This window comes from Balearica regulorum, chromosome 1, assembly GCF_011004875.1.
Source record: "Balearica regulorum gibbericeps isolate bBalReg1 chromosome 1, bBalReg1.pri, whole genome shotgun sequence".
In the NCBI taxonomy this organism is placed as follows: Eukaryota; Metazoa; Chordata; class Aves; order Gruiformes; family Gruidae; genus Balearica; species Balearica regulorum.
Window position 1 is genome coordinate 33,218,653 of NC_046184.1, and position 17,496 is coordinate 33,236,148.

Below are 17,496 nucleotides of genomic sequence, written 5' to 3' on the forward strand. Positions count from 1 at the left end.
AAAATTATTCATGTTATGCAGCCACTCTAAAGGAGTGGCATGATAAACAAGGGCGTGATACACATTCACTTTTGTTTGATATTGGCCAATGTTTTGTCTTGCATCCCAGCCTTCTGACGTGTACAGCTATTCATAGACCATGGCAGAACTGCCTCCTTCATTAAATTAATCCTGATGTTTGTACCTGACAAAGCTGAAAACCTCTCCCAAATTATATTGCGTCATGTATCTTTGACATTTTTTTTCTTCACTGTGTTTCAACATTATTTGTATAGATCAGTACCTGCATTGTAGAAGCAAGTAGAAGCTTGGTCTCCACGTGTGTCTTAGTGTCTGCTGTCTGCAACCCCAAAATGTGAGTTATGCAAAGAGAAGGTTCTATAGGGAATTTATGATGGAGGTTTATGAATAATTTTATATTTTTTAAATTAATAAGTCATGGTTATCAAAGAGATTAAGCACAATTTTAATACTTATAAAACTACGAATCCTACTTTTATTTGTTGTTATGCTTGTTTTAAATTCTTCAGAGATGAAACGGGTCTGACTGTTACTACAAATGCTATGAGGTTTTTTAGGTAAAACTGTTATTATTAAACATTTTCCAGTGTTTGATTCCAGTAAAGGAATTGTTTGTAAAGGAACCAAGATTTTAAAACTCATCTGAAAATCTATGTGGTTGTGCTCACTAGAAAAAGAAATGTATTTTCATACTAGAAAAAGTATGGGTATATGAAATCTGTTGCTTAGATGTATTTATTTATGTTGATTCAAGATTTACCAGGAATGGAAATGAAATCTTTAAAAAATGGTAACTAAATCAAAAGCTACCAACATTTTGTCAGAAGCATGCATTTCTCCTGATCGCACGATAATAAGAATGCATTTAAAGTATTTTCTTCTATGGATCTACCCCTTGGGACCAAAGAAACGTTTGGCCTGTGGTCTATTGTGTGCCAAGGATGAACAGACTAAAATGGTTGTCTTGGTCTGATTCAGCCTGTTTCAGAATAAGAGTGCAAAATCTATGACTCAGCTACTGGTTCTTTGAACAAAAGAATAGAGAAAAAATACTTAAACCAAAGCGCTCAGCTGTTGTTATGGTGACACATTAAACCATCCAGTCATTCTGGTTTGGATCCAGAAGCAGTTAAAGATGGAAGGAAGGTGTGCTCCCATTTTGGTGCACTTCAAACCAAACTTTCTGTGAGCTGCAGCTGAGAAATATCTTTACATTGAGAATGGGAATTCTCACAATAAAATAAAATAGAAAATCTACATTTCATAAGCTATGAAATGCCAAAATTAAGATGCTTGTGCAACCTTACCTCACTTCCTTTGTTGTGCCCTTTATATGCTTTTCTTTACATGTTCACACACCTTGTTTAGCAGACATGCAGCAATCACCAAATGAGCAATTAAAGTGCTCCAAGGAAAGATCCAGGACATTTAAGAATCGTGCAGGGTGGTACCAAACAGTGCCTAACCAGTACAGATAGTGTGATCTCCCTCACACTCTTTTGGGGCAGTTTCCCTATAGCAGAGCTGCTGAGTGCATAGAGGCACCAGCGGTGTATCTGCAACCCTGAGACATGCGTGTGTGTGCATGTCCGTGTACATAAATGCATATTTTAACTTATGATTTTTCAGTGTAAAATGCCTGAAATGTGAAGGCAATATTTCAGATTGGTGTTTTTATAAGATGGTACTGAGGGTATCAGTTGTATGCCTATGTGTGAACATGTACTACGTAGCTTGCTGGGAACCAAACCTCTTCAGTAAGTAGAAGTTCCTGGAGTAAACTATCCCCAAAACTGCACCTGGATTTTGCCTTAGGGACCACCATTTTTTTTTTTTTTTCACTTGAAAAGGGAACCAGCATATGAGCAGCATGGATAATTGTGGGTCTAAGTGATCTTAGGAATCCTCTGCAATTCCATGAGACCAATACCTATTTCTGATAGTCAGTCTGAATGACTGCCCTTGGTGAGTTGGGCATATCTCATCTGACAGAAAAAAATCTGTTTTCCTAGTAAAACTGACTTTTACACAACTAGATCCACCTCTGTAAATGTGGTTGTCAAGAAAAATGGTAAAATAACTGAGCAATACTCACACTAGAAAGTGTAAGCTGCTCAAGAGCAGCAGGAATCCTGTAAGCTGCTCTGAATTTGTGCATTGCCAAGAACCTTGGGGACACGTTACTGGCTGATCCCGAAGCATCATCATCACTATGAAATTGTCATAGCAATAAGATGGTAGTGGCTCTGGAGGGAGTGACAGTGGAGTGGTCACCACCACTATTTGTGCTGTAACCCCTGCATGGACGAGCAGGGGATTTAAACACTTTCATATGGCATCCTGATGGTAAAAGCATTTCTCTTTTGCTGCTTGTACATGAGTTAAAGCATTTTTAAATATAAAAAGTGGAATGCAAAAGGAATCCTTGCAGCTCCCAAATGCAGCACAGTCTACATGGGGAGAAAATGCATTAGGACTCAAGATCCTAGTGGAGTGAGTCCTAGTAATGCAAACCACGCATGGCTTTGGTTTTGCAATTCTGGGAGCAGGTATAGTTGAGATCATAGGGAGTAATTACTGTTTAAATTACTGGTAGTAATTTCTGTTTAAAACAGAACATTGGGGGACAAAAAGGGGTTGGTTGCATGGTATGTCTGAAAGTTGGACTGCAACTGAAGAAAGAGGGAGATTGAAGAAGCAGAGACCACTGCTAGTCATTCTTACCGTTCTCCTAAGGAAGCAGCCCCCTCCTTGGCTTTGATGGATCCAGGCAGGGCTCAAAATGTGCATTGTGGTCTGACAACATCTCAGCCCTAACACATGTCATTTCCTCATTTAGCATCATCAACGCCTTTCTTTTGGGGTCATATTAAAGCACCTGAGAACGTGTGCTCATGGTTTGGCTGAGCAGGAGCCAGCCATCTCCTCTGCACATACAGGGCAGGAGAGGAAGAGGAAGAACAAGCGAAGGACCTGCCTGTTGCTGCCTGTTGTAGCTCTCTGAGACTGAAGGCAAGGGACAGGACACGGAACAGGTCACGGTCAGGCAAAGGACTCGGCCTAAGATCCAGCATCTGGCAGAAAGCCTGACTTTCAGATTTGTGAGAAACTGTCTGGGGGAGAGAAACATCTTTACACTAGATGTGAAACAGGAGGGCCTGAGGGAGGCTTGGAGAGGAGCCCAAGAATGAGCACAGCCTGCTGCAGTCATCGGCTCCAGTCGGGGCCTCCCTTCTTCCACTCGCGTGAAACTATTTCTATTGTCATTAAGCCTTAAAAAGCTGTTGTGTATCTGGATGCGCACGTGTGTGTGTGTACATGTGTGCAAAAGTGACATGTTTAACTTCAGATCTGACAGTGTGCCTTTGGCAGATTCAATGTAAAAATTAACTTGCTCTGTGTCTGTCTTTTTTTTTTTTTAGAATAAAACAAAACCAGATTGAGCTTTTACACTTAAAGCCCTAAGAAAATCATAAAAGTGAATTATGGGGTGAGAATTACTCTTTAAAGGAAAGCTTTACACTGGAGTAAACTTGGAACATTTATACATAAAATATTACATATAACATTTATGTGTATAAAATCTGCTGAACTGGCCAATTTCTGACTATTATATAAACTTTATGCATTTGAGAAAGCAGACTTTCTTTCACAAAAAATAATTTGTTCTAGCTTCTATCATAAAATAATAATCCCTTGGTATCAACACTTGATGCTATTGTCACAGGCTGTCTCCTCTGTGAGCTGTTTGGTTGAATCATTTCTCCTTTGTACATTGAGCGCAAAGTGCGTTGCTCTAGCAAGCTAAAAGCACGATGCTTTAAAAAGATAAGGCTGGGAAGGCAGCACGTACTCCAGACAAAGGACTCACAATTTTGCGGTGCAGAACTTGTATCTAAACCACTCCATGTTCAAGGTTAGCTTGGAGAGGGAGTCCAGGTCTGGCTGTACAGACAGTGAGTTCTGAAATTTAATCTGCTTGATATAAGGCAGAGCCCAGGTTTTATAGCTGCCCTTTGAGACACCTCAAAGGAAGGACCGGGAGATGATCCCCAGGGAAGGCAGCAAGCAGCAGCACGGAGCCAGCGACCAGAAAAGTGTTGGGAAACCTCTGCCAGCAGCGAGATCCCAGGGCTGCTGCCTGTGCTCCTGCTCTTCCTCGCGCCTGCGGCCTCGCTCCTCCAAGCACTGAGTGGACACCAAGGGATGTCCTGAGGGAGGACCGCGAGTGGCAGCCGTACTGCTCCAGCACCTCCTGGTCCAGCAGATGAGTACCACCTCCTGGAATGGTGAGACCTCCTTGGAGATGGAGGATTGACTTTCCAGAGTAACTGGACTCATACAAGCACTGCATGCATGTTAAGCGAATGGACCTAGAAAGATAAATGTCCTCCACTGTCCGCAGTGCTGTCCTTATGAGAAAGGAATGACAGAGAATGAAAGAAAATGTGACAGATACTAATGCTGTCACTTAATTCATGTCTGGATGTGCTTAGATACCACAATGACAAGGTATGACAAAAGCCAGTGCGATGCAGAAGAGCTTGCCCAAGCATTTATGTGGGATAAGTAGGCATTTCTTAGCCTGTCTGTAAATATATTGGCTATTTTTGCAGGTTGTCTAGTGTTGGGCCACTCCACAGCAATTCATGTGAGATTTCTTCCTGCAAATCCCCTGTTTGAAAGCTATGACTTGTTCTTGCAGAAATTATTACAAAATTATATAAAAAGTAAATGAAAAAGGGAGACTGTTCACAGAATTGTAAGCTGTAGAACTGTTACTTTTTTTCTTATTCAAAACTGGAACAGAAACTAAGCATTTCAGTGCCCTCAGAGAAATCCAGCATATATGATCTTCTCTAATTGCCTGCCAGGGAAAAGCTGTGATTATGAAGCAATCACTGATCTGATCCCATAGTAGCTTTTCCTAAGTCCAAATACTCTGTTTTCTTTTCACTTCTCAAGTATGGCATTGTTTTAAAGAATTTCAAAATGTCCTTTTCACAATGAAACAAGCATCAACACTGGATTAACAGAATCAAGGTTTATATCCTGGAATGATAGGAAGAAAATAGATGAAACATTTAATTGAATTGCAGATGTTATGTCTAGAAGAGCAAAATGCTCTGAGAGTAATTGAGTAGGTTGCCATCTACACTAAGCAGAGATTTTTAAAATAGAATACATATGGAGAATGCAAATGTGCAGAATGCAAACATCTGTGTTGAATGTTAGTTTCCAGTGGTATCAAGGAATACACATGTTTTTCTTAGATTTTAGAACTTAGTGGTATCAGTGGAAATAAAATAAAATGTCTGATTATATCGCTGAAGTCAGCAGAGGAGGAATGCAAAAGAATCGTCTTCTTCTTCCTGAGAGACATCTATAATAAATCATTAGTGGTATATTAAAAAGTAGATTATAGCCATGGGACTAAGTGTTTTCCTATTCACCAAAGGAATAAAAAAGAAGGATGTTGAATTATGAACAATATCAATGGGCTCTTGTGCTTATTTAGGCGAAATACAAAAACATCAAAATGATCTGTATGATGTTGTTCAGTCCCTTAAACTTCATAGCATTTTAAACAACATTTGGTGGATAGAAAAAGAGAAGGGATTTTTTTAAGGGAATATTTGTAGTGCAGAGACTATAAATTATGTTTTCTAGTTTTCTAAAGCAAGCAGTTATTCTGAACACTGAGAAGTGATGATTGTGTGGGGTTAGAAATACATTATCAAATTTTAGCTTCTCAGGTAAGAAGAAATATAGAATTGTCTTCTCTATTGCAGATGCTATATTAAACCATTCATCTTATTCATTTACATTTCAGCTTGCAGCACAGAAGTCTGCATAACTAAGAAGATTTTAATTAAATCAAAGGACAAAGCATGACAATTTAATGACCTGATATGAAACCTCATATGTTTCCATTGGCCCCAGGAGTCTTCTTGAAGAGAAAACAGTAAGAATCTGATTTTCTGATCTATGTGGGCTTAGACAGCCTGTTCCCAAGAGAAATGACAAGCAGTCGGGCTTTATTTCCTATTGGTGCTCGAACTCCACCCAAATTGCATCAATTCTGGATCAAACAGATACTGCAATTATATTAATTAGGCAAACATCCCAAATTAATTATGAAAGTTATCTTCTTTGATTGACTGCAGTAGAGCCTTGTTAAGGCCCAGTCACATTTTCTGTTTATAGATTTTCAGATAAAATCAATGCGGCAAGTCTTGGTCTTTTCTGGTTTTGAAAACAAAACAAATGACTGTTCGTCCCCTCTTTCCTGTTCACGGCGAAACTTGAGCATGTTGCTTTCACAGTCGCACTTCTGCTCTGAATCTCTGTGGTTTAATTCTAGTTTGGGCTGATAACACACCAATCTTCTTGACACGCTAAGAAGGAAATGGCATTTGGATCACTGCTATGGCTTGGCAGGAGCTATTGATGCGATGCCTGCACTTTGTCAGATGGCTCGGGAAATTCCACAGCCGATACTCAAAGCTCTAGTTCAGGCAGGGATTTCCAATCCCTGATAAGTGTGAAGCTCACAAGAAGTTAGCCACCCTACATTTTCTGCATCTGGTGGCTGTGCCAAGGCTTGCGTGACATACACTGGTGGCCAGAGCTATACTTAATAACAGACAACATTATGACATTTAGAGGTGGTGAACTGGTGGACAATTTGACTACCTTGCTTTTATTGAAATGGAGGTTGAGGCCCCTTACGAAAGGTGGTGTAGTAGCTGAACCTGACGTAGAAAAAACAACCCAAATACTAGAATATATGGTTATGTAAGTATTGAAATGACTAATCAAGTTTAGAAAACCACAGGTAATTGGGAAACAATCAAGAAACGCTTTACTTAGTTAAGAAGAAGGAATAACAAGTGGGGACCTTGAAAAGTTTCACTATATGTGAACTGTATCTGGAATTGTTACAACTGAGGACAATGATCAATTGTTCTCTAAAGTAAAGTTTGGCTTAAACTAATTAGTGGAGGTCTCATCAAGACAACGTAGGTTAGGTAGTAGGAAAACATTTTCAATGATCAGCATATCCTGATAGTGCAGGAACGGCTATCTGGGGAAGTTTTAGACTCTCTTCCATTAGAAAACTTTAATAACATGTTACACAAAATTTTCTCAGACATGTTCTATGTAGATTAGTTCTTCAACATGGGAGAAAGTTGGATTCAGACCTTACTTTCTTATGACTTCAGGATTCTAAAGAAAATGGCCAATATTATTCAGGAAATTGTATTGGATGGACATAAGCATCCTTTCCACTATATGAATTTGTTTATATTTTATGAATTTATCCCATACATAAAGACAAGAGTTCAGATCCAATGCTGTTGATTTGAAGAACATCACATTACTCTATTATTTTATTGGTTTATTCAGACTCTCACAATGAATCATTTTCTTAGGTTAAATAAGTCAATCACATCTGGAGCTGGTCAGAATATTTTCAGTGAAATGAAATATGTCACTTCATCAAAGCCAAAATGTTGTATCAACATATCAGTTTTGACAAACATTTCTTGAGAAAGTTTTTGCCTGGGGTTCCCTTGTCACTTACGACCAAAGGAGAAAGAACTTGAGCTGAAAAGATCAGGTTTTCTATCCAGAAACAGACATTTCATAACAATTTCCATTTGCAAAAATGTTTGAGGGGTTTATTTTCATTCCTCTGAATAGTGAAAACAAATTCTGAAACCTTGAAATTTACAGCAAAATGGAATCCTTGTCCTCTGAAGAGCTTTAATCACATCTGAGCATACAAAATGCTGATTCAGTAGCTCGTATTTAGAGGATTTAGGTATACCAGAAGGCAGAAAATCGGGAAACCATAAGAAATGTAGCTGTAGCTTGATATTTGGCTTCTTTTCCCTTGAAATAGCATTCATTTACCAAACAGCATGTAAACATCATTGAATTTGACTCTTGTCGTAAAGATATCTCTACAAAACACGCATGGTAGCACATTCTTTATCTTTCACACCAAGGATTAGTGAAGTGCGTAACAAAGTCCTTCCTAAATGATGTAGGATACAGATTGGGCCCCAGGTGATCAGAGGAACAGTAGGAATATGTTTTCTTTAGCTCATTAAGATTTGTGGGCACTTTAGTTATTCAGTCACGGTTAAAAAATGTTGACTGCTCCAAGGGAAAAAACCCAAACCCACTTGTATCAGCTGGAACAGGAGGTTACAGTGCGTCACCGAAGCTCATTAGCTGTTCGATTGTATCCTGGAAGAAATGTGTGCTGTACGTGACTGTGCAGGAAAGAGGAAGGTGCCACTGTGGCAGACACTACCCTTACCTTCCCTGGCTGGCATTTGATAGCCATATTTCTGTAATCCATTTGTAGCAATTAGAAAATGATCTTGCAGCATGTGTATTTTAAGTAGTTATTACTAAGCAGGGCAATGCCTGTGGCTGGAAGAATTATACTGCTATTTTCACAATGAAGGAGACAAAATATTGTAACAAAAAGAAATGCTGAAGTTCTACTTACAACTAAGCTTGTAAAAAAAAAAAAGTGGGTTAAAAAAGCATTTCTGAACACTTTCTGCACTGAATCTTGAGAAAGATCCTTTTCTTCAAACACGAAGGAGCCATGTGCCAGTGGAGGAGGCCAAAGTCTGCCTTCCAGTTCTTACAGGTTATTTTCATTGCAGTATTTGACACACACATGCAGCAGCATACGTGTACTCCCCACATGTACAGACTGGTGTTACCTGTGGCAGAAACACCCTCAGAGAAGGCAATGCTGGGGCTGAGACGCACCTTGGTGAGGAGGACCCTTGCCAGAATATCATGGCCACTGCACCTGCCTGCTCTTCTTCTCCACGGGTGGGTTATAGCAGAAACTGCTGAGGGGCAGCAGAACCAGCATGTGAGAAAAGGCCCTTAAGGAAAAAAAAATATTCAGGAGATATTGATTTCAGGAAAGGGAGTGCTAATGCTGCACAAAGCCAGATGTGTGACCACATACGCACATGTGAGATTGTTCCTGTTATTCTCTAAGAGTGGAGTAATATTGTGTATCAGTAGAGCTCATATTGCAGTGCAGGCAGTAATTTTTCTGTAGGGAATTGGTTTAATCAGTTTACAGAAATATTAAAGCATAAAGTGCAGTTTTTCAGTAACCATCTTATCATGAAAAATATTACCGGATGAATTCTCTGCAAAGAAGAAAAAAATCTACAGCTCTGATTTTTGTCCCCGTGCAGTTCACCTTTAACTCAGAAGGTTCAGAATATTTTTCTTAAGCTGTTTTTACAGCAGAAGTTCAGATTTTCAGGAGTCTGGAAGACTCCATTTTATCTGTAGAGCTAATGGCACTATGCTGTGATAAGACTTGAAAGTGAAAGCTGAACAACAGAAAGGAGGCGAGATTAAGGATTTTATTTCAGTTGGTACATGGATTAGTTTCAATGGATTTATGGCTGTTGTTTGCAATTACGGAGCCAACTGTACTGATGCCTGGGTCTCTCATTTCGTGGTACCTATTGCCAAACCACATCACTGAGAGCTCTGCTAAGGCTTCAGAAGCCTTAGAAAAGAGTGTGCACACTGTTGGCAGCCTCAGCCTAGAAGCCAGAGATAAACTGAGAATAGAAACCGATGTACAGCTTCACCTTCTGGCTCTCCAGAAACTGACATCTTTATACTGTGTTTTCGGCCTATCTTCTTAATATATGGAAATAAAATCACAGCTGTTATTTTGTCTGAGACTTGTAGATCTACTGCTGAGCGACAGGATAATTCTTCTTTCTTACACATGGTACTGCATTTGTTCTGATTGCTTCTTTTTAAACTAAGTTGCTAAAAATAGATTTATTTTCTGATTCAGTTGCAACAGTGAACAATGTTCATGAAACACTCCTAAAGAGGAAAAAAGAGAAAATCTTGATGCAGCTGGCAGGATATACAAGATAAAGTGTTTTTTAAAAGGAATAATTAGGGAAAAGATTCATTTTGCTAGAATAATTAAATAAAAACCTTTAATACAGCTGATAGCCAATGACTCAGTGAAAAAGGAAACTTGAATTTTAAATATTAAGCAGAACATCTATCTTTGCCTAGATCTGGACATTATTGGCGCTCTCCATAAATCATCCTCTTTTTAATTTAATATGAGCATCTGTAAGGTCCAGAGATAAATTAATTGCTGCCAGATTTAAATAATACGCTCGGTTTCAGGCATTTCCTGGGGATTAATGACAGGTTAGGGGGAGCCGAGGGCCTAAAGTTCAGCCAGAAACCATTAACCTCAGGTTATCATTAACCTCAGGAAACGCCCTACGTCTCAGCCGTGTCTGCTCCTACAGAATGGAAATGAAAAGCATGATGCCACATATTTCTTTCAGGGGTTGATGCCATTCCAGTTGGTTAGTACGGAGAATTTTAACAGCCCGTGTTCTACCGGGTTAGATGGCACGAATCAAACATGTCCATCCACTTGGCTGATCATGGCCTCTCCAAAAGGAAGAGTTTAATACAAATGATATATTGTATGGATGCCTTTTTTTTTTTGGGAGCCAAGCGGTAAAACTATAGGAGCCCATGCGAAATCCAGGTGTGCGTTAGCACAGGGTGGGTTAACACTTTGTGGTCAACATTTGGCTTGCAAATGCACCTTGCTTGGGTGTGCGGAGCACATCATCTGGTCTCTTCATTGCTGTCCTCAGCTGTTGCGCAGCAGCATTTGAGTGCAGGGAAGTGGGTCTCGTGTTTCTTAATTTAAGCAGTACAAAATTGTGTCTGGAGGAAAATTTCAGAGTTCCCAACTCAACTTATTAAGAGCCGAATTTTGACCTACTTTAAAATTGCAGAGGCCTCTGGAGATGTAGTATCTGGATACAGAAAATAAGAACAATATTTATAGGAAAGTTTTTATACATTTTTCAGCCTGAAGATTCCCAAGCATTTTATGAGCATTTATTAATTAACGCCCACAACATTCCTGTGAGACATGTTAGCCCCACTCTGTGCTAGTAATGACATCAGAGAGGATACCAGAGGATACCTGGGGAGGGAGGAAGAAGATGGCACCACACAGGGACAGGGCTCTGAGAATTCCCACTTCTCCCTGTGGACATAGGGCATACTCTGGGCTCTGTCCACATAGACGGGGGAATTGGGACCTGAGACTAGTGTTGTATATACGGGCTTGGAAAAGTATCACTATGAGTTACCATTCTTATGAAAAAGAAGTGAGCAAGTTAATTTAAATTATTTTCAAAGCACAGCCAGTGTGTGCCAGAGAGAGAGAACAAATTGCTGGTGAGACTATGGCGGTTTTCAAGTGCTGATCCGACGAGTACTCAGGCTATGGACAGGTTCTGGTGGACTGTAGCAGCTACTCTTGTGCAGTGGGGTTTGGATGTGCCTTTCTAAGCACCAAATTCCCTTACTTAATGTTAACCATGTACAAATTGGTGTCTAGCTCGAGCTAGACATTTAGACTTCCTCTGTAGTTAACATAGTTTTAAAATAAGTGTCTAAAAAACTTCCTTCCTTTGGAAATGCCCAGTTTTTCCCACCAATTTTAGTGTGGGTCTCTAAAAGATCACTTTTTTTAACAGCTGAAGTTAGTTGAGGTGAATATGAGAGCAGGAGAAGGCCTGGATATTCCCCGTGAGGGGACAGCAAAATGTCCTGCTGGCTATTAACTGCGTGAGGACTGTTGGCTTGGGGACTGGACAAATAATCTATATTTACACACAAGCACACATACACCAGTTTGCCTTAGGCAGCAAAAAGGCCACAAGCTCATGTTGGCTTCATGGAGGTAGATGATGGATGAGTGCAGAGAGATACATTGGGAACAACACTTGCAACACAGATTAATCTTACTGAAACTTGGTATGCTGACAGGGTTGCTCTTTGTTTTCTGGTCTGTTCAACTTGGTTTAGTTCAATGTTCATTTTTTTATGATAGTCCTTACATGCACAAATCTATAGTATTGTATATAGCTAGACAGTTTTGTATCTGCTTTTCATTATAATGCAGCTTCTCTGCACATCACTAAAATATGTTTTAATATATAAATCTTGTCTAGTTTATGTTTTTGTAGCCTACATGTTACTTTTTCTTTTTGCCCCTTCTGTTCAGATGTTGTTATCACCGTATTACAAATGCTTCTGCTGCCACACTTCTTAAATTCTGCTAATAGCAAAGCCCAGGCCTTTAAACCTGTGAAAATTCCTCAGGTAACTTTTTCATGGATTTCAATTGTTAAAAAGAAATAGCACAGCTGTCCTTTAAAGCGCGTTAGGTCAAAATTGTGGCCAAACTGCAGCAGTGTGGCTAGAAAAAAGAGCTCCCTGGAAGCTGGTAACAGAAGAATTTTTCTAAAGAAAGAGAACTCCAAATATAGAGCACACAGCATCTTTCCAGAAGCTGGCAGAAAACAAAGGATTAAAATTAACTAAATCTCTCTCCTCCTTTCAGTCCACAGTTGGCTGCAAAGAAACAGCATTAGGCCAGCTGTACGATGCAACCTAATTCCACACAAAATAGAATAGCAGTGGGCTATGGAGAGTTGGAGTCTGACTTTCATGTGGGCCGGTGGGATAAGATCTCTCTGGTTTACTAGAGCTTGTGATTCATAGGCCCTATACTTTTCATTTTACTAAATCTTGCTGCATCTGAGCTTTACCGAATTGAAGGACAAAATATTCACACTGCTTTCTGCTTGCACATGAGGAAGGAATGTGAAATCTCCCAATTATGTCAAATACCCTCTGCTCTGCCTGGCCTCTGCTGCTATTGGAATTGCTCACTTTTGCAGTTCATCCTGTTTTTCACAATACTCATGCAAGTCTCACAGAGGCAGGCGTTACTAATCCAAGACGGATGTCTTCTCCTGCAGCTCCCAGAGTGAGTAATGCCGTGCTGGTCTCTGTGAAGGTGGCGAGGCTTTTCCCTGGGCTTTGGAGTCTAAACAAAAACTCTGCTGCGTAAGCAAGATGAAGAGGGAGAGTGAGCAATGAGGCACAAGAGCCCCTGAAGGCAGGGATGGTTAAATTTTTAATGCTCTTTGGTCACTTTTTTTCCCAGCCCCACATCTGGAGGCAGAGCAATAGCTGTGCAGTGATACCACCCCTCAGGTGGAGCTGCCAGCCCGGTCTGGTCCTACACTTCTCCCTCTTAATTCCTCCTCACAGAAGAGGAGTGCCCTGATCCGCTTGGCCTTCCAAAAACCCACGCTCTCATAGACCAGGTCAAATAATAACCTTTGGGCTGGCAGAGGGTCACCCTGTGTGACAGTGTGCCGTGGAAAGAGTTGGAGGTCCTGCATTCCCGGAGCTACGGGTTTTGACCAAACAGGGAGAGCAGAGCTACACCTGAAGTAACACTTTCTATAGAAAATAGAAACTTGTAAGTTGAAGAGAGACACCTCCAAATCCAGAATCAGATTCCTTGATCAGGAAGTGGTCAAAATATTGTGGTTATTTTTTGGACATGATGCTTTAGGACTAATTTTATTATTTATTTCATCTTTTAATTCCTTTTGCCTAAAATGTGCAAGTTATGTCTATATTGTATCCATGCATATACGTTACATCCAATATGCATTCACTCTGAAAAGGCACTCCCCGAATCATTCTCAAATCCTATGATAGCAATGATGTCATACAGACATATGGCTAAATTAGCGTATTAGAGAATTTCAAAGATACTGATTCTCAAAAAAGGAAGATACATTGTCACTCATTCCTACTCAGGTCAAACAAGTTATATAAAACACCAAATACAGTTTACAAAATGAGCCAGATGTAAGTCATCTAATATTCCAGGTTCACCCATCCTTATTTCAATTGTCTAGAACTAAAAGAAAAAGGATACTCTATATCATTAAAAATAAACGGAGGTTATAATTGCTTAAAAGATTATAGCATAAAATTTGCATGACTGATGTGCTGAAAAATACAAGAGGGATTTGCTATACAGAATTTAATGTTGCTTTGCTTGTAGATGCAGCTTGCATTCAGGCATATCAAGAAATAAGATCATTTAATGGTTTATTCATTCTATTTAACAGAATATATCCATGGCCCATCATCCACATATTCACCTGCTGTCAGCTGCTATTGAGCTCTGTAATGAACAGCTGTGGAAAGGGCAAAAAATGTACAACAACCTCTGGCTATTTGCATTTAAGATATTTAGTTCTGTGTGAGAAGAATGACATGTAATCAACCAGGCACACGGGTAAAAATAGCAGACTCCAACTCTGCCTACCATTTTTCTCTTCCCTTAGAGGTGTTTACAAAATTCATGAATTATTTGCATTTTTACTTTCAGAACAACATGCAATTTTTATGGGGCAATGGGTTAGATTCTGTCAGTCTTGTTTCCGAGGGGTAACTGCCAAAGAAAAGCACTTCTCAGTGTGCACCATGGGAACGGAGCCTGATCTGTACTGTCAATAGATAAAGTCCCATTAACAGGTCGGTGATAGAGAGTGATGCCCACACAGCAGGGGCAACACCTTGGTAAAGAAAGAGATTTAAATATCGGTGTAGTAACCATTGGAGTTGTACTGTGTTGGTAATGGTCTCTCTTGAAGGAGGCGGGACACCTATTAAAATCTGCAGGAGGTGTTGTGCCGTGAGTCTCAGAGCATCTCTGCTTGAAACGGGATCGCCGCTCTCTTATCCCAGTGGTGCATTCAGGTTGTTAAAGCAGCTATTGAAAATAATGGACTCAGCCCCATGAAGCCCCTGAGTGACTTCTGGGAGGCTGAGAGTGCCACTGCTCCCCCGGATTTCAGTGGGAGCTGGGAGCCGAACCAGGCCCCTCCAGAAAGCAGGAAAACAGGAGACAGCGAGTGGCAGGATCCTGCCTGTGAGTCCTGTTGTTGGACGCTGAACAATAAGTAAGTCTGTTCTCAGATAAAATTCTCACAGAAGTTGCCAGGCATCCGTCGATTGGGAAAATATGAGGACTCATTTGATACCAACAGCAGTGTTATCTGCTATTATCTACTATGGGTTAGAAAATTGTATTTTAAAGGTTATTTGCTAGAAACAACAGGGACATTTAGCTCTCCAGTCATAGTCAGTAAAATCTGGCCAAAGGAAATACATCCAAGATTTTCCAAATAATAAACAAAGATTCTTTAGTTGTGTGCCTTTAAAGTTTCCTCTCAGCTTGAGGGTAGTATGTAATAGATGGAAATAATAAAAAAGATACTGAGAAAGTCATGTTCCATGAGCCGATTTTCAGGAGACCATGTGACTTTCATGGTTGGAAAAATAATAAGATTACAGTGGAAGCTTGTAAATACTAGGTGTAGCTTCTAAAATCCTTTTTAACCAAATCAATGACTAAATAATTCTGAGAATATGGAATAAAAATATGAGATATTATATAGCATTTATAGCTTTACTACGTAGGAGAAGAACCAGTCTGATCTGGGAGTTAAAAGCACCATAAAAAAAAAAAAGCTGGAATAGCCACCTTTCTGCAGTCACTTACACCAAAATGGCTTCATTTTTTAAAAATGAAATTTTTAGAAAAATTTGCAGTATACACTGAAAATCAAGAATATTATCCATTTGGAAAACAGTTAAAATAATTCTCTGGTTAGTTGTAAAACCAGGTTACTACGAGCATTTCAGTAAAGAGACTTCTGCAAGCATGTGCAGAACTGCATGGACTGGAAAGCTGATTTTCAGAATGAATTGTCCCACACTTACCAGTCCATTATCTGCAAATGCAAAAGCTAAAAAGCTTTTTGACATAGAATCTCAACAGCAGTGTCTCTTTTCCTCTGTAGTGTGATGCTGAGTTCATACTGAGCATCCCTCAGTACCAGTGGTGCTGAGGAAATAGTGCCAAGAGGGAAGGGGAATGAAAGACATTGCTCTCGCTCAAGGTGTGATTTCCTTCCCTTGGAGGTTCCATGCACAGCGTGGGAGTCCTGCATTTGGCCTCTGCCTCCCTTTCCCATGCACTGAAGATGGTATCCTGCTCACTTCTGAAGCACGGTGCCAACCTGCAGTCTTTCTTCTGCCTGGTGACATCCTGAGCCAGACACAGCAGTCACCAAGTCATGGGCAGAAGTCATGGCCTCTGCCTCATTGCCCCATGCCCAAAGGACACGGTCCCAAACCAAAGTCTTAGCATCTGGGTGTCCTCCTCCTGGCAGGTCAGCTGACAGATCAGACATGTCCTTCACCATGTGAGGGGACAAGGCACTGCCTGGTTTGTTAGAAAAACAGATCTACAGAAGGTTTGCAACAGGGGAGGATAATTGGCAGGAAGAATTGAGGAATAATTGCTTGATTCTTCTGCAATTTATAGAGCCTAAGAATAGCTCAGCTCATCTGGATAAGAGAAGAAAGACATAGGCTAGACATTAACTATATGCTGGAAATAACCACAATGAAATCAAAAGATCTTTTTTAGTGTGAGTAAGGTAACATGAGAGGATCTGGACATAGAAGTGACTTACTCAGAAGCCCCATCAGACCAAACAATTTAAATTTCAGATATACCATGAGATTAGTCTCAACATATTTCTGGCTACAAAGATGGAAAAGCAAAAGAGAAATGGCAAAAAGCTTCTATAAACAGTTTGATATCCAAGTTAACAAAAAGTGCCTGCTAGCTTTACTCCCAAACACAACTGAAACCCAGATCAGAGCTGGGATTTAGGGGGGTTTGTACTGCTCTTCTCCTGTCCCCAGCACAGCCCTCAGGACCCAGGCCCATATTCACAGTCCTGGGCTCAGAGACGGAAAGAGGTAGAGCCTGAATAGTGTTCAGTGACTTGAGAGCCTTTTTCCTTTTGCAAACTAAACCAGAAACAACCTGGCCTCAAGTTTGTCTGAGAAACCCACAAAAGCAAAGAAAGCAACTCATATGGAAACTGGGACCATATTCCAGCCCCAATAGCTCCTTTGGATGCTTTTCCTTTTATGAGCACAAAGGTCAGGAAATCAGCCTGGATTCCAGCTGCTGCTCAACATGTCCACGCTCCCGTGGCTTCAGCTCAGACAATTAATGCCGCTTAAATGTCCCTGTCTGAGGGTGGAATTGGTTTCTTGTCTGGATTAGAAATTGGACATGAGCTGTATGCCCCAGCTCCATCAAAGCCATTCTTCTCTTCATTGCCCTTATATGCAGTGCCTATAGAATTATCAATCAACCGCTAATGGAGAAATAGTCATGCAGACTGGCCTGCTCCATGCACGGTACTCCCCTTGCATACCCCGTCACACCCCCCTTTTGTTTAAACATTTGTAGACTGAAACATCCTGTCGAGCCCCGTTCTGTGGGAGAACATATTTGTGAGACAAAGCAATGCTGTGGTCTACCAGGAGGTCTATGACTCTCTCAGTGAATTATTCACTACTTTGCTGTGGTCTACATGCCAGGTCACCCGTGTTCACAGCAGAGAAGGAAGCATTATTCATTATCAAACCTTTGGTTTTCTCTTCTAG

General features: G+C 40.4%; 1 long non-coding RNA gene across 3 annotated transcripts; it reads right to left on the reverse strand.

Moving 5' to 3' along the window:
- Positions 1 to 10,064: 10,064 nt before the first annotated feature.
- On the reverse strand, positions 10,065 to 16,905 carry LOC142600443 (uncharacterized). 3 transcript variants are annotated; one of them, XR_012833923.1, is made up of 3 exons: positions 15,748 to 16,905; positions 13,808 to 13,873; positions 10,065 to 12,998 (listed from the first exon to the last, which is right to left on the reverse strand). It is a non-coding gene; the product is annotated as an uncharacterized LOC142600443 (long non-coding RNA). The 3 variants fall into 3 exon arrangements; XR_012833924.1 differs by having other exon boundaries at positions 10,065 to 12,995; positions 13,808 to 16,905; XR_012833922.1 differs by having other exon boundaries at positions 13,808 to 16,905.
- Positions 16,906 to 17,496: the final 591 nt, after the last annotated feature.